The following is a 14,681-nucleotide window of genomic DNA, read 5'->3' on the forward strand; positions in this document are numbered from 1 at the left end:
TCTCACTTGATTGTTCCCTGTGGCCACCTGACCTGGAGTGCATTAAACAGATGCTTGCAGAGCCACATGCAGGCAACAATGGGTCACTGCCGCTGGCTTGCGTGTTAAGTCATTGACACAATCTCACCAAAGACAAGACCATCTTTTCCGCTTTGCAATAGGAGCCAGACAGAGCTTGCGGAAACTCCGTGCAATAGCTTTGCCTTCACCTCCAGCTGACTTACCCAGTATTAAACTGCTGCAGCCTTGAGGGGGAAAAACAAAAAAAAAACAACAACAGGTCCGCAGGTGCGTTAGGAAGGTTCTCCCACCTATGGATCCAATCCTTGCAACAAGCAATGGGTAGAATGAGGAAAGGGAGCATAAGTCTCAGGTGGGACCGCTACATCAGCGTAAATACAAATAAACAAGATGAATCAGAAGCCCAAGCCAAAAAAAAAAAAAAAATAAGTGGAGAGAAATTAAAGAAGTGATACCTGGTACTGCATGGTATGCACTTAGATCAAACAGGACCCCACCTCCCATCAGCCAGCCCAGCAGCAATTTTTGCTCACCAGCATTTCATCTCCAGTCGCTCACAAGAAGTTACAAGGCGAGGTGAGGAGTGATAGCATGATGAATGTAGAAACATGAAGACTGTGCCAGGAGCAGCATCTGGAGCCACGTCCGTCTCAGATGTGAACTTGGACAAGTCAAAGTTAGGTCCAGTTCTTCCTACCTAACTTGAAGGCATCATAAAGCCAAGGATCACCTCAGATATGATTTGCCTAAGTCTCTCAATAGAGAGTGTGCAGAGTGACATCGTGCCTAATTTAAATCAATAGCAAATGAGATAAAGACTGTGTATTTTGGAAAAAAAGCCAGAATAAAAGCCCAAGTATATCCTTACCTAGATCTGCTTCTGTGTCCGAGGTCGACTGTTGAAAGGTCTGGATGTTTCCAGCTTCCCTTACCCTCTGCTAGCTCTGTTTCACAGTTTAAAACAAGTGGAAATCCATAACAGCATAACTTCACCGTGCTGACTCTGGCATTGCCAAATCCACTCTGTACTTATTAATTGTACTCAGTTCACAATATATTTTGTAATATCTCTGTAAATAAAATACAGTAAGACGAATAAAATGACACAGAAATAGGTCTGGCTAGAAATTAATGTAGGCTCTGGAGAGCTCAATGATTACAATAGCCATATGCAGAGGCAGGCTCCCACGTTTCAGTTACCTGCTGTTTTCTAAAGATGTTAAAATATAATCTAGAGAGCAATAGAATCCCTTTTTTCTCTATGCAGTTTGTTGAACATCCGCATAGTTTCTGCTTCAGAAGAGATAAAGACCGCTACCAGGGTGGACTTCTTTTGTTACCTTTTTTCCTGTATTGTTAACAAAGCATTTCGCTGTGGGATGGGCTGTGCTGGCAGTTGTGTTCAGTATGTGTTCCAGCTGCATAGCAGGGAGAGACTGTGTCAAGCAGCTGTAATGTACGCTCTTGGCAGTCTTCTCACGTTGCAACAGGAGTCCCACCTTTATCCAAAGGTTTCCTATCTAATCCTTTTGTTGTGGAGGAGGCCGATAACCAGTGTTATTAGAATTTACCCCATGGGTTGTATAACATTTGAATGTGGCTCTTCAAGATCTGGTCGTAGCTATAAATTTAAATTACAAATGCCTAAATGTGTCCTGCCTTAGTGAGGGGTTTTTGCATATACTTTCTGCAGAAACAGATCCTGTGTAGGAAAAGAAGAGCAAGCCCCTGCTTATCAGAGCAACCTTTTCTTGAAGTACATGAACCAGCTGTTACCTGATGCTGCCAGAACCAAATGTTATGAACATATAGGATGTGGCCAGTCACTCCTGTGTTGGCACTGTAATGCACATCTCGGGAAGCTTTGTACTTTGTAAGTTAATGGGATTATAAGGGTAAACGGTTTTTACAGAAGCATAAGAAAATTGTTTTTTCATTTGAAGACTGGAAACACCAACAGAAGGGGTTTCAGGCACAAGATTCAAAGACATTAACTGTTCTTTTTATGCCACTTTTAACCATGCACATTCACTCAGGGATGGGAATCATTTCAGACTGGCCCGAATTAAAAGAGTCAAAAAATCATATAAAGTGTAAAAAATAGTAACAAGCTACTACTCAGTTTTCTAGCATATTTATAATTGCAAGGTAAAAAAAGTGCCATTTGGCTTAGTGAATTACCGGGTGGGGAGCTGAATCAAAATAGAAAATAATAAGCTTTAAAGCATTTTGAAGTTGCCATAGGTGATATTTTCCCTGTACTAAAAACCGGTGTGAGCCCCAAAAATAAGTTGAATGTGAACAACGTCTTAATTTTATGCCATACCTTTACTTCATGTTTAGTGTTAACCCAGGATGGGACAAAACCATCATCTTTGATACTCTGTACCTTTTCCTGATATTTTTTTTCTGATTTGAACCTTATAGCTCAATACACCTGAATTACTAGATGAACAACTCTTCCAAAGCATCATGGAGAAAAAGCTGCTGAAGAAGGGCCTCCGTCCTTCTTAAGTTCTCTAAATTGTACCAAAAATAACAGGTATCATTTCCTAGAGATTAAGTATTAGTTGGAAAAATTACCTGCAGCCCATCATTCATCCCAATGACATTCTAAGCCACTTGTTCCTAACACTTCGGACTCAAAGGTATCCTATGGATTTAGGATATCTGTATGTGCATCCCCACTGCCCTTGGAAAGGAGAACAAACTACAGCACTTTCCACCCATGAGTCAAGCCTTCATAACTCTGAGAAAAGACAAGAACACATCATCTCTGGCTTTGCAAAGAATAAATGAATGCCGAGAGCAAGCACAGCCTTTGCAACCTGTGTTTGTACGGTTCCTGGCACAGTGACATGCGGCGCTGGGTTGTGATGGAAGGTGCTTGTAGAAACTTGTGAAAGCGACGAGGAGTCAGCTGCAGCACGCAGGGCTCCCAGGCCTCTTGCCCCCAGACCTGGGTCTGGCAAATGCAGTCCTCACTGTCACTTCCCTCTGAAAAGTACTGCTTTCCTCAGGACTTCAGATGGCAGAACATGATGATGGCGGCGAGGGTACTAATTTTCTTATTTTTTTCCTTTTTTCTTTTATTTTTTTAAACACAATATGAGAAGGTTTTATTTCTCTGTTCCTGAAGAAAACTAAAAATTGCAAGGAGAATTCTACTAAGAAAAACTTGTTTAGACCCTTGCGGTAGTCCCTATTTTGTGATTCATTATTTGTGTTTGAAGCTTTAGTTCTGCTTATTGAGTCTTCCCATTCCTGCTTTTCCTCCCTGTGATTCACGGCTCGCTGAAGCCCAGGTGGCTCTGCACCCCGAACGGGTTTTAATTAAGAAGCTGGTGAATCCTGCCTGCACTGTATCGGCGCTTGCCTGCTTGCTCCCACCACAGTCATGAGACTGTTTATCTTCCTGATTGAAGAGTAAACTAATTACGGTAGCTCTAACCAGCTTGTTACGTCTTGGTGAAATAAAAAGGAAAACAGAAAAAAAAAAAAGCCACTACCTCTGTGGTGAAAATCTCCAGTGAGAACATGACTCCCTGAAGAGTCGGGAATGTATATTACCCATCACAAATACGTGTGACGCCACCAAATGTCCTCATCCAGCACTGTAATTAAATAGAGACTTGCACAAGCTACCCTGATGTCATATGCTTATTTTGTTCTTTTTACCAGAAGCTGCAACAAAGGTGCTTTGCTGTAATGGGTCGGTCTCTAGGGACCTGCGGTTATGCTGTACATCACACAGACTCATAACAGGAAAAGATGGCCTTCAGGTGAGATCTTGCCTTTTTTCTGACTTGCTTTGCAGACTAGTTGCATTTTCTTTTTCTCCCTTATCTCAGTTTCTGCTCAAGAATCCTAGCTTTTCTCTAGACTGAAGCCTAGAAGCCTCAGACTGGGAAAGGAACAGAGACACAGGCAGAAAAGAAATGGCTCTTATCTCCCCAGCTCTCCTCTCTCTAGACAAAAGCAGACCGGGGAGGATTTGGGGGAGGAAGGGATGAAAACCAGATGAGTACCCAGCCAAGAGCAGTCACGCTGGTGCTTTTGGCATCACCACGGCTGCCTGCATTTACTTCTTGGCACTGCTCATTCTGGCACATAGCAGTGCAGGTTGAAGGTGGTGGTTAAAAGCCACTGCTCTCACCAGGGCACCATTTGTCAACCTGGCTTGTAAGAGTCAGGAGAAACAAACAGAAATGAGTCAAACATAAGCACCAACCTGTTACGAGCTTGGTTGGCAGCAGTAAAAAATTTATTCAAGAACTAATCCAATAGATGCATGTGAACCTCAGCCAAGCTTAGTCAGCACGACAGCAAAACCTCAGCCTTAGCTGGCATGCAGATGGGGTTTTCTCCGGATTACTTTTCTTCAAACAAACAAGCAGAACAATACAAACAAACAAAAAAGAAGAACAAAACCACCAACCCTTCTTACTGCTAGGGTAGAAAACTTTCAATCTCCAAGAACTAGCAAACTGAAATTTCAGCTTAATGGCAGTTTGCATCCTTGGCATGAACCAAAGGCTTTGGTCTACTCGGTTTTGAAACAACACAGAACAGAAAGGTAATCCTTGCCCTGAAGCCTTCAGTTTCCACAGTAAGCAGGATTTCCAAAGCTACCACGTTAAACACGTGCTGAACTCCCCTTGCTGCGTGACCCAGCTCAGCGCCCCCACAACCACCCAAAAATCAGGCACTGAGATGACTTCCCCTTCCTAACATAGCAGAATTAATGGTATTCCCAGATGAGACAGCAGGACACACACACACCAGCTTGTTTTTAGCATGTCTAGCCCCAGCCCGTCAGGATAAAAGGCCAGCGACTATGGAGGTCCTCCCTTCCAGCAAAATTTTATTTTGGAGCCTGCAGACTACAAAACAACCCCAGCCACCAGCGCCAGCCAGAGCTGTTCACACCACTCAAAAGAAATAAGGCAGAGCTGATCTGTCCATCTCCTGGGGCATCTCAGTGAGCCCTACAGTTTCATATCAGCCCTGACAGATTAATGGAGATGCTTTCTTCTGCACTTCTAGGAGGGGGGAGACAAAACAAAACAAAGCCAAAAACAAAAACACAGCCAGTTGTACCTGTTAAATTAACTCATTCTCTGTAATCAAAGCTTTTTTTAATAATTAAAACAAGTCCCTCAACTCGCATCTTTCTGAGGATACCAGACTGTCTGTTTCATAAATAGCTTTTGACTCATAAACAAAAACTTTCTTCACCAAAGAAATAGCGACGAAGACAGACTAAATATAATTAATGTATGATGAATAATTAACAGACCTAGAAACGAGTTTAAAGAGATTTAAAAAGCAAAGCAAAATCCAGGCCCTTTAAGTGAGGAAGATCTGCCTGCATTCCCAAGCCGCCGTGCTTGGCGAGAGCATTTACCCAAGCTTAGCGGCGCTTCCCTGCTGCATGCAATCAGCTGTGTCCGTAGCTTTGATGAGTCTGTGAAGATTGTGTCACTTCAGCCCCAGCTGCAGGATTTCATGCCAGGCGTGCTGAAGGGAAGCGAGCAAGCAGCACGGGGGCTGTGATGGCTGTGCGGCAGGAGCCAGCGCTCCTGGTTGTAACCAAGCCACCGCAGGGAGATCAACGCGCTGCCAGGGGAGACCGTAACACGTAACTGCAATACGATGTGCTGTATGTTCGCAGTGAGCTTTATAAAAATAAAGCCCAAAGGGGGTGACTTTAGCCCTCTGGGGACAGCATTGGGTGCCTGTCCTGGGGCTGGGGACAGTCACTGCTTAGCGGTGGTGCCAGGGATGCCCTGAGGCACAGCAGATGCCTGCAGCAGGGCCTTGCTGCTTTCCAAAAGCAGCAGCTCCGGGCTGGCAGCAGGACAGGGAAGCACCAAACCTGTGCCTGTGGTCACAGGTCTACTGCCAGGCCCCAGCTCCTCGCACTCGTGGAGCAGGGCTGCACACATCCCGTGCGAGGGCTGTGCCGCGTCTTTCTGCAGGCACACGGGGCATGACTGGGACGTGTCAGGGTCAGGGGCTATGGCCATGGGCTTTGGCGGTGGCTCCTGCGTGTGGGGAAACAATTTAGTAGATGACAACTGTCTTCACAGACCTCTGCTTTGCTTATCCACCTGTGGTTTAAGCACCATGCAAACCCTCTCGAGTTGTGTGCAGAGCAGATGGAAAGGCAGCAAGCCTCACCTGGGGGAAATCAGGCCATAGCTCCAGGCTTTGTATCTGCATCAGGCATGTAGTGCTAACTATTTTGAATACAGATTTATGAATGCAGTCATGAGGTTGATTTTACAGACCGCAAGAAAAAGCTAGGAAACCCCCAAATTAGCATTAGCAAGAGACCTAATCTTGTCTCCAAATAGTAACAGTGACTCAGGAGTCAACAACCCAGAAAACCTCTGCAGAGCTCGTGAGCACTGTCAAACCAAGCTGTAAAATGTCCAGGGCTACAGAGGAAAACACAGGAGCTGAGAAGATGATGGAAAGAGACAGGTTATGAGTTTAGAGCTTGTCTATGTGAAGAAATCAGCAGTCACTGCTAATCTGAATAAATACTCCTGCACATGGCTTTCAGAATCCCTCCCTGCAGGACAGCTTTAGTGCAAAACAAAATCGGCTTTGATCAGACATAATTCTTCTGGTTTACTAGAAAAAAAAATATAAAATAAAATTAAAAAAAAACATGAAGGCTGCAGAATGGCTGCGATGGTTCCTCACAGGGCACCAAAAGGCTCCAGCAGCAGCAGGGCGGCCGATGCCTGGTCTGAGGCTGATCCAAACCCTGACATAACCGCGGTGCCAGCAGGTCAAATACGCTCTGACGTGCCCACGTCTGGCCAGGATGAAATCCATTGCATCAGATGATTCAGTGGCACATAGAGCTGATGTTAAAGAGCTGAATTACAGCTTTGACAGCCCCCTGGGCCGTGGGCTGGGCTCACTGACAGGGAATAGCATGGATGAGGATGAATGAAAGGGTTTGACCAAAAACCAAAACTGGTGAGTCTGGAAAGGGGCTGATCCAAGCCTAATGAGTAGGCTGGCTAAAGGCAGGGACGCTGGGGACAGGGACTTAGGCACATGTAGCACAGTGCACTCATTTTGCTGTTACAGAATCACAGCATCATGAAGGTCAGAAAAGACTCGGAGAAGACGTTTTGCTATAAATGACAGTACAAACGCAGAACAACAGGGAATCGGCTCCCGCAGTATATGTGCAGGCTGGAGTCTAGATGAGAAAGTCACACCAAATTAACCTGAGGATGCAGATTTATGACTGAATTATTGTGGCCTGGCAATTTACTGCGCTATGGTAATTGAGTTTGGGCATGTTCTCAGCTGGTGGCAGATGTGCAGCAAAATGCTCTGGGTTACGCGCTTTCATTGCGTTTACAATAACACACTTACCTTGCACTTGCTTTGAGTTAAGATTACACAGAGTGATTTACTGTGGCTCAGGTGCATGGAGTAACCTGTTTAGCCACGGAGCTGTGCCCGTGTGTCTGAGCCCAACTATGCACAGATCCCCCAAGGCCTGCATGGGGGATCTCAGGGCATGTCCGACTGCCTTCTTGGAAAACAAGCTCAGTAAGTGACTCGAGGGATGAAAGCAGAATCACACAGGAAGATTACAGAGAGTGAAGCACCAGAATGTGATCCAGAGAGCTCAGTGCAAGGGAAAGGATTGGCAAACTTTATCTACTTAATTAAAAAAGCAACAAAGTTTTCCATGAAGCAGCCTAATTTTGAGACTTTCTTCTTCACCCCCAGTCTGACAAATACAGGCTCTCTGGGTGACGCAGCGTGGTTGGAAACAGATATTTAGGTATAGAAAAGTAGACTGAATGTTTCACCCTGTCTGCAAATGCAGCTAAGCCAAGTCCCAGAGCGAGAGGGACGCATCAGAGCTGGACTCCAGACCCCGGTCTGCAGAGGAAAACCTCTGCTCTGGTGGGACAGGGACCGCCAGCTGCTGAGCACAGCACGCACAGCACACACATCTCCTGCTGCTGGAACACATCCTGCAGCTTGTAGAAAGGAGCAGGCAGCCCCCTGGGCCAGCGGTCCCAAAGGGGCTGTTGGCTGGTCCAGTGCAGCCCCCTGCACGCTCCGTGTCTCCTCGCCCAGCACCGTCTGCCTTGCCCCCGGTCTCATTCGCCAGCTGCCTCCGGAGGCTGCCCCGACCCGCTCAGCACCTCTCCCGCTCACCCGAACAGTCTGAAACCCTTTAATCCCTGCTGATAACCAAAGGTGTGCGTCTTTCCACACGGAGAGGGCAAAGAGTAGATGAGCTGAAAAACATTCAATAACAACAATCTGGGAGTCGTTTCTCTGTCGGACGTAGGGCGGAAAAATCCCTGGTAAAGCTTTGGCCTTTCTGCTCACATCATCTAAAGCTGATTTCCTCCTGAAATGAGAGTGCAGCCAGCTCCCAAGGAACTAATCCTTGCAATTTAGCCCCTGCTACCCACACTAAGACAGCTGAGCACAGGGCACTTGACTCCGAGGTTCAAGCAGCAGACCAGGCCGTCTTAAGCATCTGTTGTATTTGCTGGGTTCAGCTAGATCAATGCAGCATAGAAGAGGCAATTAATCAATTGTGCCCAGCTGCTGTGACCCAGGAAATCCAATTGGAGGCAAAATAATTAATTATCACAATGACCCTGGTATGTTCTGATGGGCTGCAAGAGGCAACGCCCCAGGGTGTGCACCCAGGGGACCGGCTGAGGATCCCAGCACTGCGCTTACGGGCGGCAGCAGGCAGCAGTCCCTCTGCCACCCCCAGGTGCTCAGCACAAGCAACTGGCAAACCTCAGCCTGGCAAACCAATTTTGCCAGGCAAAAAGGCCAAAGAGATCCATTTCAAGCCAGGGAAGGAACATCAGAGAGCCTTTCTGAGCTGGGGAGGGAACAGAGCTCCTGTTGGCATGCACAGCCATTCCTTTCTAAATTCAGAAAAGCTCCCCAGCCCAGGTGCAAAGGGCAACATGGGGTTCCTCTGTTGCTCCCTTATGGATGTTTTTCCATCAGGAAGTGCCCATTTCTCCCAGCCCTTCAGCAACATCAAGAGTCTTGACATCCTGAACATCTTGTTAACGTGAAAACGATCTAGAATGCTCTTCTTCTGCCAGAGCCTCAGCAGGTTTTGGACAAGTTCCACCTTTTGTCTGCTTTTGTTTTACGGTGGCTGTTGGTTTTGTTCCCCCCATTACTCTTTAGAAATGTCTCAGAGGGTTCGTGCCCTGTGACATCTCCCTGCTCTCACTGGGGTCCCTGGGGACGAGCCCTGAGCGGGGCACAACCGTATGCAGGCACCGGGAACAAGCTGGCTGCCAAACGGACCCACTCAGCTCCCACGGGAGACAATAAATATCCCAGCAAAATATAGGCAGGTCAAGCTCTCCAAAACTTTTCGGCAGACTTGTGTCGCTTCCAAAACAACACATTATTTCCCCAGACCTCTTATAAAGATTTTTTTTTTTCCTGTTTGGAGCAGACAGATACATTTATCCAAAGAAGAGCAATAACATCTCCAGTTATATGAAAACACTGCTCTGCCTCACTGAGAAGCAAGCTTTTATGAAGAGCAGAAGTGCCGTGGAATAAGCCCAGATATGCCCCAAACTTAAATGCTGTCGAAGCCAAATTCTGTCTGCATCCATGGGGTTTCTCTTTCTGAGGCAATGGCACTGTACCACAACATTCACAGCGGTGAACAAAGTCTCGTTTTATCCTTTATTGCAGTTAATTTCTGTACCTCTTTATTATCGACCCTAGCCTGACCATCCTCTCCATAATTGCTCCGGAGAGAGAAGGAATATCTTTTTCATTTTTATTTTTTTATTTTAAATTCAGAAGCACAATTGCCACAAGTCTCTGTGCTGGAGAACCAACTTGTGTTCTGTGGGGGCTGGCTGAGATTTCTGTCCATTGGAAAACTTTGATCTTTTACCTCCTTCATTTTCCAGTTTTGAAACCTTTTTTTTTTTTTTTTAACAAAAAGAAACCAATTAGCAATTAAATAACTAACAGGCTAATGAGCTATCACTTACGTGATTCACAAATTGCCTCTGTTACCTGAATGGCACTCATGCAACTCAGGGTATCATAAATGGATATTTGTATTCTCGAGATATTGCAGCCAGCAGATCAAAAAAAATCTCTGGGATATTTATCCCGGGAGTTCACACCTGCCCTCCTTAAGAAGTGGCATGAGACAGAAGGGAGCTGTAACAAAACCAGCGTTAAGCTCTTCACACTGCCCTGCTGTGGAAATTGGTTAACTTAGGCTGAGCACGTATAGGGTTGACTCGGTTAAATGGCTGCACATTACAGATTCGGGACCCAAAGCCCCAGTCTGTTAACCTGCGTTCAGAAGTTCCAACTCCAGCAATAAATCTCGGAGACTCGCTTACAGAAAAGCTCCACCGTCACCTCCCTGCAGAAGAAGAGCAACTTAATAAATGCAGCAGTGCTTATTAGTGACTCATGAAAGCATCTGCAGTCTTGCCTGCGAACTAAACAGAGCGCAGCTTTTCGACAGGGATACAATGAGCAACTGCCTCTCTGAACCATTAGGTGATTAATTCTGTTCTCATGGGATTTTAGCCAATTTGTAAGCAAGCTATACAGGAGAGCTTGGCCCATGATCCACGGCTTGCTAACAAAAATAATAATGTTACGTATACTTTTAGTTTGGGACTGACTTATTTGCAGGTGCAATTATTTGAATCCTTATATAAACTACAGCAGGGAAAATACAGATTAACCTCTAGGTCTTTTTTTAGTTTGTTTTTAAACTGTAACAACAGTGCAGCATTGGAGCAATTGGAAGGAGAAGATATCTCCTTGCCAAACTGTCCCCATGCTGCTCAACTCAACTACAATGACACAAAGCATTAAAAAGAATAATTTTATTTTATTTTATTTTATTTTATTTTATTTTATTTTATTTTATTTTTTATTTTATTTTATTTTATTTTATTTTATTTTATTTTATTTTATTTTATTATTTTATTTTTTCCCAAAAAGGAGAAAAGGGTTTCATGCTTTGCTCTAAGCCAGAATAAAGGAAAGCAGCAGCTGATGAAAGGATCAAAAGATGTTCAACTTGCTGGGGACGAAATGCCTGGCAGAAGAAACCAGCACATGCTCCTTGATGCCCAGTCAGGCATTTCTTCCCCTTCCTCTGATGCACGCGGGGATGGAGCCGGGTGGAGAGCTGCTGTTGGGAGCCGTGAAGCCTGGCCCTGGGAGCTCCGGTTCCCCACATCAGCCCTGGCCAAGCCCACGAAGGATGAGCAGTGTTTTGCTCACCTGGCACCTGATACATACAGACCCTACAGCTGCCTCCTTGTAAACACACAGAATTCACCACTTCTTACATTAAAATCACATCAGTGCTGTCAGACATCTTGATTCACTGCACCTATGGGGCCATGTGGGAAAAAAACAACAACAGGCATTTCCACTGAACAGACTTCTCCTCCAGCTGTATTTTATTCAGATCTCCCCTCCCCAACACACAATTATTTTAACTTAATCTCATATCTATCGTAATTCCACTGCTGCTGAACAAACACCTTTGTCACTGCAGGGCAGAACGAGTTTTCCCCCGGGGATTTCCCACTGCCGAGAAAAAGCCACTTAGGGAGGCAAACACTGGAAACGCAGCCAGGAGAAAGTGGCGGCTTCAAAAGCTTTCTGTTGTGAAAATCCAGGGCTCTAAAACACTTCAAGCACAACAGCGCCTATGGGGTGAGCGCGGCTTCAGCCCGAGCTGTCTGGGAGGAAGCGCCACGGATGCAGACAGTCTTTGAAGACGTATTTGTGTGATAAAGTACGTCAGGAGCTTTGGAGACAGCAGGGAACAAAAAGACAGAGGTTGTGACAAAGTTTGGCGTGCTGAAAGATCTCATGTCTTACACCAGGGTGCGGACAGGGTGGACAAGGAAGAGCCTAGGTTTTAATGGGCAATTTTTAAAAACAAGAATTGAGCAGCTGACAGTAGAGAGGAAGAGCAGTGTGTCGCAGGCAGACGTGGGGCACCCCAGGCAGGAGGTGCAACGATTTAAATGACGCCGTGCTGTGATCCTCTGACCAGATTCGTCCCGACAGAGGAGGTCACCCTGCAAGCAAGCTGACTCAGCATGTAGATAACACCGGGGATGGATTTGTACTGAGGCAGGACAAAAACTTTCCGATTCCTTTCCAGAGCACGACATCCTCCTGTCTGCACTGAGCTGAGGGCAGATATATATTATTGGGGAAAGGGTTTTCTTCCCCTCATCCTCTCCCGCTCTGGACCACCCTCCTACCAGTCTCTGCAGCAGAACCGAATGGTGAAAAGGGCAGGAAACACTGAAATCTTTTCCTTCTTCTGCCTCTTCTTATGAACAACTTTTCAAAAGAAACACAAGATGATGATGGGAGGTTAGAAAGGTGGTTCCCAGAGCTGGACCTGAATTTAAAGGTTGGGAATATTTTTTTCCCCAGAAAAGTCTCTTGGTACTGAAGAGTGTCCTCGTTCCTTTAGTGATGTTTCCCAAAGAGCCACAGTGAATCAGGAGGGATAAATTGCAGAACTGCTGGAGAACCATAAATCATGCACTTATGCACGATAGCCCTTAGTCTGGAGAAGAATCTCTTGGGGGAGTTTTTTCCCCTGGTTTTGGAAAGGGGAGGAGATAACGGGAACAACTGGCCAGTCTTTGCCTCTAGCCCTGTTCCTAGGAGGACCCCAAGACTTGTCTAATCACAAATGGAAGTTAACCCTCCTCAAGCCAGATACTTTACAGAGCTCTAGATACTTTCTTCTAGAGGAGAGGTTCTAGGTGTGACACCTGAATTCATTTCAGATCAGAAAAATGCCAAAGCGTTATCAATTTACATTGACCATTATTTTGATTTCAATAATATTGAAACAAAAATATTTCACGTTTCACCAGTACAAAACACAAACTGAAATACTTCAAGGCATTCTGCTGTAAAGAGTTCCCCACAGAAAACCTAAACCTCTTACTGAAATTCCCACAAATTATTTTGATCACGACAAAAACACCTCTCCTGCAAACAAATTTTTCATCAGAACTTTTATTGTTCCATGCTAGGCATGACGAATGCCACTTGCTCGCTTTCCCTTACCAGACTGTGAATTTCTCATGTGAAAAATTGTTTGTAGTCAGATACAGCACTAAGAGAGCAGACAGCACTTAAGAAATCGATAACAGCCCCAGCTTTCACCCCTCTGGTAAGAAAGTGAGATGTGGCAGGACCATTCCCTGCTCCTGCAGATCTGTTACCTCTCCACTGAGTATATTTGTGGTGTTTGTTGAGAACTGTGTGTGGTAAGAGTCAGAGAGGAAGCAAAAAGCAGGGTACTAATAGCATCCACTGCACTCCGAGATGCTCCTTGGGATGACTGGAGACCTTGGCTTGCTATGGATACAGCTGTTTTCCTTCGCTTAAATAACCTGAGGAGATTTAGGAGGTTTGGGAGATGCTATGGGCATTCAGTAATATGGGCAGAAATCCTTGGTCACTTAAATGTCTGCAAGTGGCCATTAATGCAGACGGTCTCAGTGCATGGAAAGCCTCTGTCCTGAAAACATGGGATTTCCCCACTTACATCGTGTTAACACCCTAGCCCTTTCTCCATGGATCTCCTGGGTGGAAGCAGTGAGAACTGAACGCAGACAGCACGTTCAGCACTCCCAGATTAGACCGGTGTGGTTAATTGAGTGGGAATTGCTGCAGGAAGAGCAAATAGGATCGAGGTCATCGGTGCCTCCAACCCAGTGCAAAAGGAAATAAAATATCCATCTGAAAAAATAAGTGACCAGAGTGGTTGTTTATTTTATTGAAGAGCTAGTAGAAGCTGCTGGGGTCCAGTCTCATCACCAGAGCTGTAGAGAAATACTTTAAAAGCACCCCTCCACCCTCTGCATTTCAGCAGCAAGTATTTAATTAACTAAAGGCATCTGAAATTGTGTATGAACCCAGTTGCCTCTGGAGCTGATTCTTCAACATCTTCTACAACGCATAGTGCTAAGTAAATGGAAAACACTGTGAAATCAGACCGGGAATGAATTGCACCAATTACCCACGTGCATCTATAACTCTGCGAGGTGCCAGATGACAGAGGTTCAGCCTGTCTGGCTTTAGCTTTTCAGCTTCACAAGTACAAATCACAGAAAACCCGAGTTCCAGACACATTAAGTCCTTTTTGTACCACGCACAGCGCTGATGTAATCTGAACGTTGCCCCCTTGCACTGTGAAGCGTTGCATTTCCCGAGGGATTTGAGCGACAAGGAAAGAGGTTTTGGGGAGGGTTGGTTTGGGACCGGCCCAGCGGCAGGGGGCAATGCACGGGGTAGAGGTGTTGGGGTGGCTCTCCCAAGCCATCCTGCCTCAAGCACAGCTCCACAGAAACCCCGACACAAAGCACCCATTGCAGGAGGAAGCTGCTTGGGGTTGTGGATCGCAGCAGATGCAAGTGAAGCATCCATTCTCTGCCCGTGTGTGGGTCACCGAGGGCTGCTCAGCCTCACAGGGACTGATTTCCCTTTCCCAGGTTGCAGCCAGCCTGGAGGGTTGTAGCACTGCTTTGTTCTGCCAGCTTGAGCCCCAGATCCAAATTTTTCTCAGCTCTGGGCTGCTTGCA

Source organism: Anser cygnoides, chromosome 21 (assembly GCF_040182565.1).
Source record: "Anser cygnoides isolate HZ-2024a breed goose chromosome 21, Taihu_goose_T2T_genome, whole genome shotgun sequence".
NCBI lineage: Eukaryota > Metazoa > Chordata > Aves > Anseriformes > Anatidae > Anser > Anser cygnoides.